The following is an 18,937-nucleotide window of genomic DNA, read 5'->3' on the forward strand; positions in this document are numbered from 1 at the left end:
CAGCACTTTGGGAGGCCGAGGCGGGAGGATCACGAGGTCAAGAGATCAAGACTATCCTGGTCAACATGGTGAAACCCCGTCTCTACTAAAAACACAAAAATTAGCTGGGCATGGTGGCGCGCGCCTGTAATCCCAGCTACTCGGGAGCCTGAGGCAGGAGAATTGCTTGAACCCAGGAGGCAGAGGTTGCGGTGAGCCGAGATCATGCCATTGCACTCCAGCCTGGGTAACAAGAGCGAAACTCCGTCTCAAAAAAAAAAAAAAGAAAAAAAGAAAAAATATATATATACAAAGGAAATACAGAATTTAAAGATTAAGCATTGTCACAGTGTTCCAATTAGAACAATCTGAAATAATAGAGTGCAGAAAAAGACTTTCATGTCTATGGAAACTTGATTTATGGTATAATGTTGCAAAACAATAAGGAAAGATAGATTTCTTAATGAATAATGCTGAAAAAATGGATTATTTGCATAATAAAGGGATCTATCGCTGTCTTAGAACAGAGTACAACAGTAAATTCTAGATTATTTAACATTTTGAGGTTATAATATAGAACAATACCTATATTACCTCAGAGGTAGAGAAAGTTTTAACAAACAAAATATAAAATTATATAGCATAAAGAAAATATAGGTAAGTTTAACTATATTAAAATTAAAATATTCTTTTATAAAAACCTCATACTCACAAAATACATGTTATAAAGTGAGAAGATATATAATTGATAAAGAGATAGTATCTAGAATATATATAAAAAGAATTCTTCAATTCATTAAGGCAAAAATATAAACAGGAAGACAGAGGAAGATAGGAAAAAGCCAAAAAATTGAATAGGCTTTTCATAGAAGATGAAACATATATGGTAAGTAATGATAAAAAAGATAATTGGTATCAATAAAATCCACAAAAGATTCCATTTACTACTAATCGAAAAGAAAAGTCACAATGTCAAATGTTTTCCAACGGTGGCAAAAAATAAATCAACATTTAGGTAAATACTCTAGAAAAACTGTTACATTTGTAAATCAAGAAATACGTACGACAGCATTCATAGAAACGTTACTGGGAAAAACCAAAGTGTTAACTGCAACCCAATGCCCATGGGCATAGAATAGATTAATTTTATTTATTTATGTAACAGAATACGCCATAGCAGTTAAAAAGTAGAAATTGATAAGTTATACTTATATTCAGCAGTATCCATAAATCTCAGAAACAGTGTTAAATGTAAAAACAAGCCTCCGAATGATATATTCAGTTTAATTCCTTTGTACAAAGTTATACCCTCAGGGCAGGTTGGATTTTGCTGATTGAGGTAGGAGAAATGAACATCTCATACGGAGAAGGCTGTGAATAAAAGGAGACAGAAGTTATACACAATATGGAAACACATGGGCCGAGTGTATCTATTGGACTTTATTTACAATAAAACTTTATTTACAAAAGAGATAGCTAGATTTGGCCCTTGGCTTATAATGTCCGTCCAACCCTTGTATTAGGGCATGGACTGTCTAAAGATTTGTTTTGTGGTTTTTTCTTCCTCTAAATACTTTTTCTCCAGTTGATATAGTAGCCATCTTGTGATTTTGGAAAATAAATTTTCTTTCTTGATGGATTTCTTCCCTCCTTTCCGAGGAAATGCATGAAAAGTCCTCTGTGATAGTGGAGTCAGACTGCCTAGTGAGAGCCTGTTTTATCACAGTGTGGTTTGAAGAAAATGCACATTTAATGTTACATTGGCCTTCATGACTTTGACTCAGGGTAAGTTTGACACATAATAAAGTAAAAAATAAATACATTTAAATTATTACAGACCATAGTGTCAGTCTTATGACTCCCTTTGCTATTCACGAGGATGGCATTTTGCTTTTATTTTAGGATCTTAAATTATTTCTTTTAAAAAAAATCATTTTTTTTTTTGGCATAAGATCCTGGGAGTTTAGCCATGTTGTTAGAAAGTAGACAGATTGAGAGGAAAAAAAAATCCACACATTGGAATGCTGTATTTTAAAGTACATGGGTCTTGGCATAATCAGTCTTAGGAACTACCTGAGATATTCCTATTTAGAAATAAATGTATTCACCAGCAAGTGTATGAGTATTCTTACCCTAAATTAGAGATCATGTATGACTTTGAGTCTCCCACACTTTATTGTAAAAGATTATATTTACAAATTACAAATAAATAGGACCCCATAAAATCAAGGATTAAGCATGGAATAGGTATTGTTTTATTATTTTGTCTGTGTTTTACAAATGCTTGTTAGAAAGTCAACCACACAGAGTATTGGTTTGTGAGTTATCATAGGACATTTTTACACAACATTAGCAATTGCAAAATTATCTGTATTTCCAGTTTGAACCATATGATGTCATTCTGTTATTTCAAGCAATAATAATAAACCCAAGGGGAAAATAACTGGATGAAACAATAATGAAAACATGCCTAATAGTTTGGGGATTTAAAAAATATTATTTATTTAAATGGCTTTCATGTAACTGATTAGTATGTCAAAGAACTATAATTTGGAGATCCATTTAATCTCTCCTTAAGCATATCAACTGAAAAACCAAATACATAAATATAACAACTGTAAAACTGAAATGTGAATATTGTACACTTGTCTGATGAATTTAGTAAATACTTCTCTGGATGTGTTCAGTGCAAATACCATTTTCAGGTATGTTAATGAGCTTTTTAACAATATTGGGGCTTTGAAAAATATAAGATTTCAGGTTAGAACTCTGGAAGAAACTGAGAGTGGGAGTGTGTAGCTTTGTACAAATAACTCTTAAAAATTATGCCAGGAGAATGAGCATCAAAGGCCTAGCATTACCTGTCATTTCTATTAACATATAAAACAATAATAGTAACAGAGCCCCCCAAAGTTATTATATTATTTGAATGTGAACAGTAATATATTTTATATTTGAGAGTTTAAATTGTGAAACTGTGTTATATTTTCTTTAATAACTGACAGTTCTGCAAACTGGCAGCACAAATCCGACTACTGAAGAAAATTTTATTTCATGGTTTACATTCAGTAGAAAAGATTAACATGTGATTGAAATAAAACATGATGAGGAGAAAACATAAGTTAACACAAAGGTTACTTTCTTCTAAATTTAGTGAAAGTTTGTGAATATAAATTTCTCCTTTTGAAGTCCACATAAATGTAAAACAAATATTTTTACTTTGCTTTTGTACTCATACTATTTTAAGTCAGCACACTTACCTCTAAGTGATACCTGAATATAAATTTTCCTACGTCAGTCAAATCCTCTTTGTCTGTTTATACTTGGACCAGAAATGGTCTATTTGGATGACCTAATATTTTCATATGGTCTTTAATTTATAATCACAACTTGTATTTGTGTAAGTGGCCACTAGATGGCAGACCTACCACTAAACAGAATTTGGGCTGGAAGTAAATTCTTTTAAGTAACAAATGACACAACATAGTAATGTTTTACTTCAAGCTTAGCTCAGCTTTTCAGGCTAAGCACTCTCTATTGTTTTACGGAGGTATGGTAATGAAGATGATGTAATATTTTTATATTCATTTAAGGCTTAATAGTTTACAAGTTTGTGTAACTTCTCAGAATAATCTTTTCAGACCAATAAGCTCTGCCATATTGCAGATGAAAACATGAGTTTCCCAGGGCATGTGGCAAAGGTTATTTCTTTGGAAAACTGCAAGGAGACAACTTTGAAGAATTTTGCTTCAGGGCTCCAGAATTTAATGACATTATTTTTTGAGATGTATTCTAGGAGAACTATTGGTTTTGTATCTGATATATATTTTCTGCTTATGCCCTCTACCTTTATATTTCCAAAAGAAGTTCAATCCCTTTAGGAGACTGGAGAATCAATTAGAGCTACAAAACTCTTCCCTCCTCAATGACACTGACCTCTAACATCTTTATGTTCTCTTGCCCTTTGGATTCTGGAGCAGAATTATCTTTATCCAGCTTCCTACCATTTCATCTTTTGTATTCACTAAAACCTACTGTCACCATCACTTAGATGGCCTCTTGATTTCTGATGTTCAGCACTGGGCTCCAGCTCATTTTCAGCTTTTGAAAATAGGCCAGCAGTTTTCTAAAGAACTAGCAGTGATCTTTTGCAGAAATTAGAAGTGCGTGTATGTATCTGTGTGCACACATTCTTCTAGCCAAGCAAAGCAATATGAAGAGATTCCTGATGTTGCTTTTATCAGCTTGGCAGCATATAGCCATAATATGCCACCATTAGGTCAGCATCTCTAAGCTTCAGAGCTAACACTTTTCAGTTTTAAAAGCAAACTTAATTTTTTAATAAACTTCTCTCTATGATAGGAAAAAAGCAAAGCTGGCACATCTACTATTCAACCCAACTCTTTATTCAAATTACTTGTTTACTCTAGCTATAATGTACCCTGACCACAGGTTAAAATGTTTCATAGTAGATGGTGAATTTGAAGTTGCCTTTCATATACAGAACATTGTATTGATGTGAACAGACAAATAAGACTATATATAAAAATATTTTCGATTACAAGAGTATTATATTTTCTTTTTTGTTACCAAAGCAATATGAATTTACTGTAGAAAAACTAAACAATTCAAACAAAAAATGGAAAAATTTTCCAAAACCTAGGAGAGCTTTCCTTTGTGATTGCCTTTATATATCCTTTCAGAGCTTGCAAATTATTTAGCCATTTATTTTTAAGTAGATCTATTTATTTTGAGACAACTATAGATTTATATGCATTTATAAGAAATAGAGAAACCCAACAATAACGTTTTGCAAAGATATAGTACAGTATCCCAACCAGGCTGTTGATATTGATACAGTTAAGATACAGACTCTTTTCATTGCCATAAAGATCACTCCTATTGAACCTTTATAGCCCCATATGCTTCCCTCCAACTCCCAACCCTTCCTTAACCGGTGGCAACCACTAAACTGTTCTCTCTATAATTTTGACATTTCATATAGGATGTAGCCTTTTTGGATTGGCTTTCTTTCACTCAACATAAGTCTGGAGATTCATCCAGATTCTTGCATATGTTAGTAGGTTAGGTTTTTAATGGCTAGGCAAGATTCCATGATATGGATATACCATAGTCTGTTTAACGATTCATCCACTAAAGTATATCGGGATGTCTTCCAGTTTAGGGCTACTACGAATTAAGCTGTTATAAACTTTAATACACAGTTTCTTTGCGGTGAACATAACTTTTATTTTCTATGGGATAAATTGCAAGGAAAGCAATTGCTGATTATGTGATAGTTGCATGGTTAGTTTTTGTAATACAGTGCTAAACTCTTTTCCAGGGTGGTTGTACCATTTTACATTCCAATTTGCCATGTATGAGTGACACCGTTTCTGGGTCATCATTAACATTTGGTGTCGCCATTATTATTTATTTTAGCCATTTAGATAGGTATGGAATGATACTTCATGTGGTTTTAAACTTTCCTAATGGCTAAAAATGGTGAGCAAATTTTTATGTGCTTACTATTCTTATATTCTCTGGTGAAACATCTCCTCATGTGTTTTATCTATTTTCTAATTGGATTTTTTTTAATGTTAAGTGTTGAGAGGTCTTTATGTATTCTAGATACTAGTCCTTTGTTGATATTGTGGTTTTCAAATATGTGCTCCAACTCTGTAGGTTGTATTTTGGATCCTCTTAACAGAGTTCTTTGCAGAATAATATAATTTGGATGAAGTCCAGTTTATCAATTTTTCCTTTTGTGGTGTATACTTTTGCTGTCAAGTTAAGAACTCTCAAGGTGTATGTTTGTGTGTATGTGTCTCTCTCTATATATATGTCCCCATATATATATATATATACACACACACATATATATATATACACACATATATATATACACACATATATATACATACATATATATATGCACATATATATTTATATTTCAAGGTTTTTAGTTGTATGTTGTACTTAATTTAAAAAACAGAAGAATGTATAACTAATCCATCTTCCTAGCAGAAGTCCTGCAAATTTGCTTTTATTTTACAAAAGAGAAGCTAATTTATATTTATTTTTTCTAGTATGATGTCTTCATGCATAACTGTAAAAGTTGAGAAAAGGGTTCAAAGTTAGGTAAAAATGCAAATTGAGGTTATAAAATAAAACCATAGGATCTTTGTATTAATGTATCCAGTATCATATCATTAAAAATAAAAATGCTATCTGGGCATAAAAATTACTTCATTGAAATATTCCTGCCTTCTGGACCTGATAAATGTTCATGAAAAAAGAAAAAAAAATCTAAAAAGAAATATGTCTGCCTTAAACTAAATTTTACCAATAACCAAATTTAATATAGTTTTAAAAAGTAATAATTGAAAATATTTCTGTAGTTATTTGACAAATAGTTAGAATATTTAGGTTGTGCATAGATTTGTTTAATTATCCAACCATATTCTAAGGACAGTTTTTATCAAAATGACCTACTTCTTACTAGATTCTGGGTAAATCATAGAATATTTAAAACATGAATATAGGTACGCAGTAGAAATAATTCATATTCATATAAAATGTTCAGTTATGTTTTGGTGTGTTTAGTATAAAATAGCTGCCACTGTTTGTAATTAGAATGATAAAATTTACTGCCAATATGTTGCAAAGTTCATTTAAAAATATCATTACAGAATCACTTTTTATCATTTGTCTAGAATTCAAAAAGAGAGATTGTATTGGTCCTTTTTTTCAAAATTGTGATGTGTTCTTCCCTGAAAAAAAAAAATAGATACCTCCAAAAATGCAGTGTTATTCTTAAGAAAAGAACCAAATTAAAAAAAAAAATACCTCCAAAAATGCAGTGTTATTCTTAAGAAAAGAACCAAATTAAAAAAAAAAATCGGATGGGTTTAGATGTATGTTTGTAGTCATTTTTTGGACCTGGTGAATCAAAACTGATTATTTTTTACTTTTTAAGAAAATACTCTCTCTCGTTTTTGCTTCTAACCTTAATCCAGGATATTTGGAAATTTTTGTATTGATTTCTTTTCCTTCAGTTTATATAAATAGGTTTTTAAATATATATTTGCATTTCAGTGAAAATAAAGAGGTCAGGAAAAGCTTAAAATCTTTCAGAGTTTTCTGGCACACTTCTCCAAAATATGCAGGTTTTCAGCAGTAACTGGTTAGATTTAGGTTGTGCGTGGGTGCATATTTATTCTGCATTGTGAGTTTTACATGGATTTAAGTCTTTAGAGAATGATAAGTTACTGTCTGATCCCTCCTTTGCTCAGTTCCCTAAGTTCAAGAGTTCCTTTTAAATAAGAACACCTTTTTTTTTTCCCCCGTAAGAAACTATTTGCAGTTTCTGAAGACTTCAATGATTTAAAAATATTTCACAAATGTAAGGTCAGAACAGGGTTTATGTAACCCTCTGCCTTAGTCTGTTTGGGCTGCTATAACAAAATGTCATAAACTACGTAGTTTATAAACAACAGAAATTTATTTCTCACAGTTCTGAAGTCTGAGAAGTCCAAAATCAAGGCATGTTTGGTGTTGAGTGAGGTTCTACCTTCTGGTTCATAGATGACAGATCCTCTAGCAGTATCCTCATGCTGTAGCTTGAGGTCTCTTTTATAAGGGCACCAATCCCTCATGACCTAATCATCTCTCAAAGCTCTCACCTTCTAATACTATCACCTTGTGGGATACAAATTTTAGGAAGACACAAACATTCTGCTTTTTGTTAATCTTACCTATATTTAAGAGTTTTAGAGAATTATAAGTTACTCTCTGATCTTTCCATTGCTCACTTCTCGACATTTACAAGTTCCTTTTAAGTAAGAGCATCTTTTTTTCATAAGAAACTATTTGCAGTTTCTGAAGACTTCAATAATTTAAAAATGTTTCAGATACAAAAAGTCAGAACAGGGTTTATGTAAGCCTCCATTTGTGTGTCCAAATGATTGGTTTCAGAAACATTACCTTTCTCCTTGTCTAGTTTCAGATCATCATCTGTCATGTACTCTTAAGAATCTCTTTACTTCTTCATTTAATGATATAATTATATTCTTTCTCAAATACATGTATGCACACATGCACACAGATAGCTACTGACCTGGTTTTAAAACCAGTGCTTTGGTCACAGTGAAAGAGCTCTGCAGATTTCTTCCCAGTTATAATGATTATTACCAATTAAATTTCCTAAAATTCAGAAAATAAAACTGTTCACATTTTATGATTAATCTCTACCTGACTGTGATAGAAAAATTACCTAATTAGACAAGCTGAATGGAACTCCAAAGAATTCTTGAGCTTATCCCTGTGTTAGATTATTGTAGAGTTGTCAGCCCAGATAATTTTGTAAGTGTGTTTTTCACTGGGTCAGAATCAGCATAGGTTTAACTCATGGTAATTCTGTTGTTATAAGGTACTTTCATAAAAAAATTCTGAATAATGGCATTTTTGTGGTTCTTTAAATAAATATGGCTAATGAATCCTAAGTGTTAGTGTCAGTCTAAAGGCAGGCACCTGGAAGAGAAGTTAACGTACAGAAAGATTAGCTGACTATAACCATATGGTCTTTATTGTGACTGGTTAGTTTAGCAGAAAATCCTGTCCATTCACCATATCCTCCTCTCACCAATAGCTGCTGTCTCCACTAGATTTCTCAAGCTCCTACCCTTTGTTATTTATGTTAACTACTTCCAAAGCAGTCCTTTACCCTGACTTTTTGGAGGTACCCACACCACTGTTTACCCAGCTCTACGTATCCAGTGTTTGTCGATAGCCCTGTCTTTTAAATGCATGTCACCGCACTGTGTCTGCTGGTGTTGCCTCAAGTCTATTTTCTCTGAAATGACATTTTATCATAACAGAAGTTGCACATTCAAGTTCTATATGTATTCTATTCATAGTCTATATCTTTCTTATTCTACTTTGCTTGTTCTATTCCCTTAGTTGTAGAAGAAAAGAGGTATGTACCCTCCTTGCAAGATCTAGAAGAAGCGTGGGTATGAGCAAGTCACTTAACCTATCACAGCTTTAGCTGGTGTGTGTGTGTGTGTGTGCGCGCGCGTGCGCGCGCGCGCGCATGTTGATCTGTGGGGCCAGCATAGCCATTGCCACATTATTGGGACAACCTAAGAAAGCATATAGCTTCCAACACAAGGGATTAAAACTGGTATATGATCAGCTGTTGGTGAAAATGAAATCTGTACCTTCTTTCTCAATATCTGAGGCAATGATACATTGATTATCATTTACATATATTTTATCTGACTCTGTGTTCTAGGCCAAGCATTACTACTGCTGTGCATGTAACTTTAAGCAAATCACTTAAATTCACAGGTTGCATTTCTTATTTGTTAAATGAAAACGAAACAAAGTTCATGTTTTCTATTAGAAATGCATTGAAGAACAAAGAAGATAGCATATGTGAATATACCTTTCAGTGTTTAAAGCACTATATAATACAGTTGTCCCTCAGTATACATGGGGTATTGGTTGCAGGACCCCCGTGTTTACCAAAATCTATGTACACTCAAGTCCCACAGTTGTCTTTCCAGACCTGTGTATTGAAGAAGTTAGCCCTCCCTATCAAATGCTATCAAGTTTCACATACTGCAAATACTGAGTTTTCAATCCCTGTTTGGTTGAAAAAAATTGACATATAAGTGGACCCACATAGTTAAAACCCATGTTTTTCAAGGGTCAACCGTATATCAATTTAATTAAAATGATAACAATAGAAAGATAATTGTACCTATCTTCTTTGAATGCCTACTGTGTACTAGATGCAGTATCAGTGTTTTGCATATAACTTAAATCTGGATAATAATCATATATAACTGTATATATTTAGATTTTCAATTATGTAAAAATATACAATAATATTGTGGAGAAATATATTTAAAATTGATGGTAGTTATTGCTAGGTAGAGTTACTTGCTTTGTTATTTTTATCATTTTCCAAACTTTTCCCAAAATATCTCTAAATAAAAGACTGCCATAGTATTATAATAAATAAGAGCCTGGCCCCTGGAATCAGACTTCCTTGGACTAAAATTCCAGTCTTCCTTTTTCTAGCTATGCCTTAGTTTCTTCATCTAAACAGTGATCAGCATAGCAATATGTCACAGGACTGCAGTGGGTACTGAATGGAGCAATGTATTGAAGGCAGTGTATTGAAAGCCTAGAACAGAGAAAGAGGGGCAATATTTTGTTGAGACTAGGGACACAGATTTTGAAGTGAGACTGTCTGGCTTCTAATCTTGGCATCTTCAGCTTACCAGCTGAGCAAGTTACTTAAATTCTTTGTGCCTAAGTTTCTATTTCTTAAAAGAGTACCTGGAATATAGTAGGTGCTCAATAAATATTGAATGTACAAATAAGTTGTAGCTATGAATATGATTATTATTTAAATATTTTAATATTTATTTTAATAAAAATATGTGCTTAAATTCTCTCTATTCCTAAGCCCTCCCATTACCCTATTTGCTCTTTCAATGTACTAAAAGAGTACATTTTATTTGTTTTTTGAGATAGGGTCTCTGTTGCCCATGCTGGATACAGTGGCGTGATCATGGCTCGGTGCAGCCTCTACCTCTCTGGCTCAAGTGATCCTCCTGTCACCTTTCTGAGTGGCTAAGGATACACCTGCTCACCATCATGCCTGGCTAATTTTTTTTTTAATGTCGAGATGGAGTCTCATTATATTGCCCAGGCTGGTCTTGAACTCCTGGGTTCAAGCAATCCTCCTGCCTCTACCTCCAAAACTGAAACACTCAGTACTCTTTGTTACCACATAAATACTAAATCTTCCATTTAAATATTTGTAGATCACCTAGAATATTTGATATTGCTAGACATCTCCTCCTTCACTTGTCAATTGGCTTTTATATCTATGTTGTTTGCTGGGTTTTCTCAAACTGTCTTATACGCTACCTTTCCTTTTTCTACCCTTTCTTTTGCCTAAATGCATACATAGATATTCTCTAAGGTTCCACAACTCAGTTATCATGGTAAATGTTCAAATGTACTATTCACTTAGTGAAACCCTTCTAATAGATTAGGATGTATGTGTAAAGATGTGCTTTTTCATAAATTTTCCTTGGTTTTTCTTCAGCTCTCCCACAACCACCTCTGAATTTTCATAGTCCTTTGTATATTCCCCTTTAAACTCCATCTCTGAAACTCCACTGGGTCTGTGTATACTTTTACTGTTTTCTAAATCGTGCATTATTTGAGGGCTGGAATTTTGTTTATCTATCTTGGCATCACCCAAGACAGTTATTGCAATGCCTTGTTCAAATTGGGTGCCAAGTTGTTGTTATTGTTGTGTGGTTGTTGATGTGTTTGTTTTGAACAAGTCATCTAACTAAAATGATGAATTTTTTTGTAACTTACGGCTTAGATACAGATGTAAGGACAAGCTGGCTGCAACACAGGCTCCAGGGTTCATCCAACTGATGGATTAAGGACGCTTTTCTTTTTCACTCCATGTGAATTTTTCTGAAGGTGATTGTTTGATAAAACAGTCATTTCTTTCCCAAAGAAATACCATCAATTTAGCATAGATGCAATTAATCTATTTGATTAATATAAAATTTGAGAGAAATTTTCTCTCAAATAATGATCATCAAAACCAAAGAATTATAACAAAATTTCTGAAATAGTAAATATTCAAGAAAAATAAATATATATACAGACATACATAAAATAATATAGATAAAGAAGAATGTGAAGTCTAAAATTAAAAATAAACAATTACACAGGCTAATGTAAAACATATTCAACTATTCAGGTTCCAAAAGTGCCACAACTCACAGGCAAAGTTAATTGAGCCAAATACTAAATTAAGTTTTGTAATTATATATTTACTACAGAAAAACAAACGCTGTGCTAAACTAATAAAGTCACCATTATATAAATTTGTGTTTTCTATCAAATATAGAAATTCCAACTGTATTTTTAATCATTTCTTTCACAATTATGGTAATAAAGATAGTTAGTTTCTGGCTGCTCTCTCACTTAGTCATATATTTAAACTTTCAGGAAACTTATAACATTAATCACGTAAATTAGCTTTTCATCTCGTAAGGAATGCATGTAATTCAGGACAACAAAGGACAAGCAAACTACTGTGAAGAAGAGAGCAAACAGTGCCAATGTATTTTGTCAATAAGTGAGCATACTCGCTCTTTGCCACCTGATTTTATTACTAATTCTATTAGTGAAATCCATATGAGATATTAGAGGATGATTTAGCTATTGACACTGATGATAGAAGTCTCTAATATGAAAATGTTTCCAGCTGCCCAGCAGCACTGATGATTTTTTTTTAATTTTTATTTTCCCTCAGGATTTCTTGGTTTAATTGTCCTAAGTATGTAATTAAATTTTCATTAAATCCAGAGTCTGCCATTCTTTATCACACCACCTGCAAAATCATGACTCCAAGTTTGAGCTGACTCCATCATTAGAACCAGTACTGCTCATTTGCTTCCATGCTTGGCTAGTCCAAACCTAGATGAGCCCAACCCACCAAAAGACAGTTTTTCTAGAAGCTTTTCCAACCAGGATATCCTAATGAACACACACTTAAGGTCCTTGGAATGTACACATTTAATTTATGTCATCTTTCATATTAAAGTTTTTTTTTGGTTTTTGTTTTTGTTTTGAGATGGAGTCTTGCTCTGTCACCCGGTCTGGAGTAAAAAGGCACGATCTTGGCTCACTGCAATCTCTGCCTCCTGGGTTCAAGCAATTCTCCTGCCTCAGCCTCCCAAGTAGCTGGGATTACAGGTGCCTGCCACCATGTCCAGCTAATTTTTGTATTTTTTAGTAGAGACAGGGTTTCATCCTATTGGTCAGGCTGGTCTCACACTCCTGACCTCAGGTGATCCATCCCCCTTGGCCTCCCAAAGTACTGGGATTATAGGCGTGAGCCACCGTGCCCAGTCCAAATTTTTTTTTTTAAATAAAAGCTAGCATGGTTAGTTTTTTGTTTCTTAAAATTAAGATTAGCATGGTTTACAAACTTTACAAGGACTTACAAATATCATGGTTCCTGTTGGTTTTATGGTTCTTATTTTCTTTTAGATCCTTTTGAGAGATTTCTTTTTTTGGAAAATGGAGTCTCATTCTTTCTCCCAGGCTGGAGTGCAATAGCATGATCTCAGCTCACTGTAATATCTGCCTCTCTGGTTCAAGTGATTCTCATTCCTCCACCTCCCAAGTAGCTGGGATTGCAGGGGCCTGCCACCACACCTGCTAAGTTTTGTATTTTTTTTTTTTTTTTTTTTGAGACGGAGTTTCGCTCTTGTTACCCAGGCTGGAGTGCAATGGCGCGATCTCGGCTCACGGCAACCTCCGCCTCCTGGGTTCAGGCAATTCTCCTGCCTCAGCCTCCTGAGTAGCTGGGATTACGGGCACGCACCACCGTGCCCAGCTAATTTTTTGTATTTTTAGTAGAGACGGGGTTTCACCATGTTGACCAGGATGGTCTCGATCTCTTGACCTCGTGATCCACCCGCCTCGGCCTTCCAATAAGTTTTGTATTTTTAGTAGAGATCAGGTTTCACTGTGTTGGCTGGGGTGGTCTAAACTCTTGACCTCAAGTGATCCACCTGTCTCAGCCTCCCAAAGTGCTAGGATTATAGGCATGAGCCACTGCATGCAGCCCCTTTTAGATATTTCTTTCAGTTTTTTCACACTTGCTGTTTCCTCTGCTAGAAGGCTCTTGCTCTTATATCTTCCTAACTACCTACCCTTCACTTTTACCTATTAACTTATTTTTTTAAATTTTGGTAAACATTGCTTCCTCTGAAGCATCTTCTCTGACCTATATAATTAGATTAAGCCTCTTATATGGAGTCTTCCCTACTTGTGCCTTTTTCTTCAAAGACCTAGCTCAGTTTGTGATATTCATTTATTTGTCTATTGTGTATATTTCCCTTTCCAAGTAAGCACTAAGTCTATAAGGGTTTTATCTGTTTGGATCTGCATTGCATCTCCATTATTTCAAAACATTGCTTGGTGCATGGTTGGTATCAGCAGACATTTGTTGACCAAATGTATTAATGTTTTATTCAAGAAAATTCTAGACGATCTTGATATGTAAAACTTCAAATTTTTCAGAATCATGAAATCTAGTGTTATATTATTTACACATTTCTGGAAATACAGTTCTAGAGAAATTGTCTTCTTGAATGCCACATTTTTGTGGTTCCAAGGTCTCTGTTGTTCAGAGCTATTCTACAATCAAAAATGAAAAATGAAAAATAGACAATGAGGAGGAGAATGAAACTCGATCGTCATTTCTCACCTTACACAAAAATCAACTCAAGATGGATCAAGGACTTAAGTCTAAGACCAGAAACCATAAAAATTCTAGAAAATAACATCAGAAAAACCCTTCTAGACATTGGCTTGGGCAAAGATTCGATAAACAAAGATAAATAAGTGGGACATAATTAAACTAAAGAGCTCTGCACAGCAAAAGAAATAACAGAGTAAATAGACAACCCACAGAGTGGGAGAAAATCTTTATAATCTACACATCTGACAAAGGGCTAATATCCAGAAGCAATGGAACTCAAACAAATTAGCGTAAAAAATACAAACAATCCCATCAAAAAGTAGGCTAAGGGCATGAATAGAAAATTCTCAAAAGAAGGTATATGACTGGCCAACAAACGTATAAAAAAATATCTGCAACATCACTAATGATCAGGGAAATACAAATCCAAACCAGAATGTGATACCCCCTTACACCCACAAGAATTGCTATTATCATAACATCAAAAAATAATCGATGTTGGCATGGATATGGTGATCAGGGAACACTTCTACAGTGCTGGTGGGAACGTAAACAGTACGACCACTGTGGAAAACAGTGGAGATTCCTTAAAGAACTAAAAGTAGAACTACCATTTGATCTAGCATTCCCACTACTGGGTATCTACCCAGAGGAAAAGAAATCATTATATGAAAAAGATACTTGCACACACATTTATAGCATTACAATAATCATAACTGCAAAAATGTGGAACCAGGGCAAATGCCCATCAATCAACAAGTGGATGAAGAAACTATATACATAATGGAACGCTACTCAGTCATAAGAAGGAATTAATTAGTGGCATTCACAGCAACCTGGATGGGATCGGAGATTGTTATTCTAAGTGAAGTAACTTAGGAATGGAAAGCTAAACATTATATGTTCTCATTCATATGTGGGAGCTAAGCTGTGAGGATGCAAAGGCCTAAGAATGATACAATAGACTTTGGGGACTTGGGGGTAAAGGGCAAGAAGGGTGTGAGGGATAAAAGACTACAAATTGGGGCCAGGTGTGGTGGCTGAAGCCTGTAATCCCGGCCTGTAATCCCGGCGTGATCCCCGCCTCGCCAGAGGCCGAGGCGAGCGGATCATGAGGTCAAGAGATCAAGACCATCCTGAACAATATGGTGAAACCTCATCTCTATTAAAAATACAAAAATTAGCTGGGTGTGGTGGCGCATACCTGTAGTCCCAGCTACTCGGGAGGCTGAGGCAGGAGAATTGCTTGAACCCAGGAGGCGGAGGTTGCAGTGAGCTGAAATCTTGCCAGGCCGCTGCACTCCAGCCTGGCACCTGGTGACAGAGAGAGACTCTGTCTCAAAAAAAGGAAAAAAAGACTACAAATTGGCTTCAGTGTAGTGATGGGTGCACCAAAACCTCGCAAATCACCACTAAAGAACTTACTCATGTAACAGCAACAACAACAACAAAAATAGACAATGAATTGGTTCATGAGAAGGAATGCCTGGAGCAACTTAAAGAATAGATGACTGTTAGGAGGTGAGAGAAGAGTAATTTATAAGTAATTAGACTGTACTTTCTATTAGGACTGTACTCGCTAGTGAGGGAAGGAATCATATCTTTGAATTCTCAGACCCATAATATTAACTGAAATATTAAGTTAAAAGTCTTCTTTTGTCAATTATTATTCAACAAATATTTATTGACTTTTAGGGACCAATCACTAGTCTAGATATTGGTTATATGGTAGAGAGCATTAGTTCTATGACTTTTCTGGGGACACAAATCTACAAAGACTAGAGAATAACAAAACAATATTATTGCAGTTACTAGTAAGTACTATAATATCAAAAAGCACTAGTAATTGGATAGTTGTCGTTGGATGACAAGGTGCTAGTTTAGATGAACAGATCAACCAAAGCCTCATTGAGGTAGTAATACTTCACTGAGGTCTGTGTAGTGTGAAAGAGTCCAACATGTGAAAATCTAAAAGAACATTCCAGGCAAAGCAGATTATAGTTGTTAATATTCTGAGGTTATAATGAGTTTGGCTTGTTCAGTGAACAGAAAAAAACACTGGATGATAGCATACAGTAAGCTATAGGTGAAATATAGAAGATGAGTTTGAAATGTTAGGCATAGGCCTGACCATGTATATTTTTTAAAAAATTAATAAATGGATACCTTAGCTGGATAAGTGGACAGATAATAATACACTGACCTGCTAGAAGTGGTGGTGTTGCCTGCCTGTAGCCGTGGCTCTCATTATCTTTCAAAATGTCATTTCACAATGTGGTATGAGGAGTTTCCATTTGTGACACGATTTAAGAACTACAAAATTATAAAATTATTAAATTCCAGTAGAACAGACAGCTCACAATTATATATTGTTCAAAAATACGATGCCAAAAGCTCCTTTTAATGTGGCGTGAGTTTACATCAAGCCTTAAGCAAAGTGACTGTGGCACACATGGGAATGCACCTCTTAGGTCTCCAGTCACAGGGAGGGCAATTGGCCAAGAGGTCCAGCTGCCATGCTCTGAAATACATTACTGCTTCTATGCTCAGGCTATGTCTACATTCCCATGGGCGGTGTATAACCAATGACTAAGTGTATCTGGGATACTAAGGCTGGGCGATTCTTGGAGACACTTGAGACCTCCGATGGCTGCCTGTGCCTTGGAACTCCTCAGTAACTTCACCTCATTTTCTTTAAACTGCACAGCAGTCTAGGAAGTTTGCACCCAGCGACTCTTTCTTCTCTCTTTCACTCAGATTAATGATTTCATCATGATCTGACAGTTCTTGCAACCTTTTCCTGCTTCCTCCTGATTTTAATCCCTTGAGATGTCTGCTTCTCAGAGGACCTAGACTGACAAAGTAATAAAGTAGATCAACTTGTTTGTGATGTCTCTTTAAGTAGCTTTCTGCCTTGGAAAAATTAAAGTAAAACAGTATTATAAACATTCTTCTTTTCCATGATGTTGATTTAACACTCTTACTAGTCAATTAAAGATCTTATTGCTAAGTAGGAACTTTAAAAATGTTGTTAGAATCTTTTAAAATGACTCATTTATATGTGGTGGTCTCTTAAGCCCCAGTGATCTCTAGGGCGGATGGCAAGACATTGTACAAACTCACAGGAAGCTTAATATTTTGCTGTCACATTTGTGAACTATTCCATTTCTCTAACTACTTCAATTTTCAGAGATTTGAATTATATTCTTTAGTAATCTCAAAAATATTTTTTCTATTTATCTCATTTTAAAATAATAATTGTTGGCAAAAAGGGGGAATTACCTGCTTTAAAAGTAGAACTTAAAATTTTATCACACTTAATCTCTCCTCTCTTTTGCATATAGCACAGTATCTTATGTCCCTCTCTCTTATTTCATGGTGCCTTCTCTTTCTGAGAGACATATGTGACTATTTTGTGTGTGAAAGGTATATTGCGTGCTATAATACCTTGGTTTTTTTTTAATCCTGATCTTCATCATCACTTCCATAGACAGCACTTTAGATGGGATAGAATTCCAATTTTTTTTTCTTTGAGACCGAGTCTCACTGTGTCACCAGGCTGGAGTGCAGTGGTGTGATCTTGGCTCACTGCAACCTCCGCCTACCAGGCTCAACTGATTCTTCTGCCTCAGCCTCCGAAGTAGCTGGGACCACAGGCATGGCACAACCAGCTAATTTTTTTGTATTTTTAGTAGTGACAGGATTTCATCATGTTAGCCAGGATGATCTTGATCTGATCTCATGATTTGCCTGCCTTGGCCTCTCAAAGTACTGGGATTACAGAGGTGAGCTACTGTGTCCAGCCAATACTTCAGTATTTATAAGCAAGTGAAACCCTCAAGTCTAAACTGCTCTGCCTGACTTTCCAGTTTCCTTTAAGTGACATCACCTTTTTCTTCACACCTCTCCAACCTCCACTGTATCTCTGAAGCTCCACTCCTCCACTCCTGCTTCCTGAAATGTCCCTCACTGTTATGTGAAATCTATCCACACTTATTCACATTTTATGCATCCTTTAGGACACAGTTCAACATTTTTCTTTTTCTGCCATGATAGTAACTGATCACACTAACCTTCATTCACTCCTTCAATTTAATCTCCTTTTAATTTTTTTTTTTTGCTGTTATAATAGCAAAATTACTTCTGTAGTTTGTACATTGTTTTACATTTCCATGTTTTGGTTATGCCCCCCACATTGTCACACAAGATGCAGATTTGCAAAATACGTTATATACCACACAGAGATTTGGAAACAGCTGAACTGAGACTAGATACTACCTCTGTGAGTTACCGGTTTTTTGGGTTTTGTTTTGTTTTGTTTTTTCTATTTTGTTTGTTTTTAACCTTGGATAGGCTACTTAATCTCTCTGAAACTTTTTTTTTTTTTTGGAGACTGTCATCTGTCACCCAGGCTGGTGTACAGTGGTGTAATATTGGCTCAGTGCAGCCTCCACCTCCTGGGTTCAAATGATTCTCATGCTTCAGCCTCCAGAGCAGATGGGATTACAGGTGCTGCCACCATACCTAGCTAATTTCTGTATTTTTAGTAGAAATGGGGTTTCACCATTAGTAGAGGTGGGTTTCATCATGTTGGCCAGGCTGATCTTGAACTCCTGACCTCAGGTGATCCTTCCA

General features: G+C 35.0%; 1 protein-coding gene across 5 annotated transcripts in view; it reads left to right on the forward strand.

Annotated features, from left to right (window-relative positions):
* The window catches only part of CTNNA3 (catenin alpha 3), a 1,887,341-nt gene that overhangs the window by 1,582,704 nt on the left and 285,700 nt on the right, over positions 1–18,937 (forward strand). The gene's annotated exons all lie outside the window — the stretch shown is intronic.

The sequence above is a fragment of the Callithrix jacchus genome, chromosome 12 (genome assembly GCF_049354715.1).
Source record: "Callithrix jacchus isolate 240 chromosome 12, calJac240_pri, whole genome shotgun sequence".
In the NCBI taxonomy this organism is placed as follows: domain Eukaryota; kingdom Metazoa; phylum Chordata; class Mammalia; order Primates; family Cebidae; genus Callithrix; species Callithrix jacchus.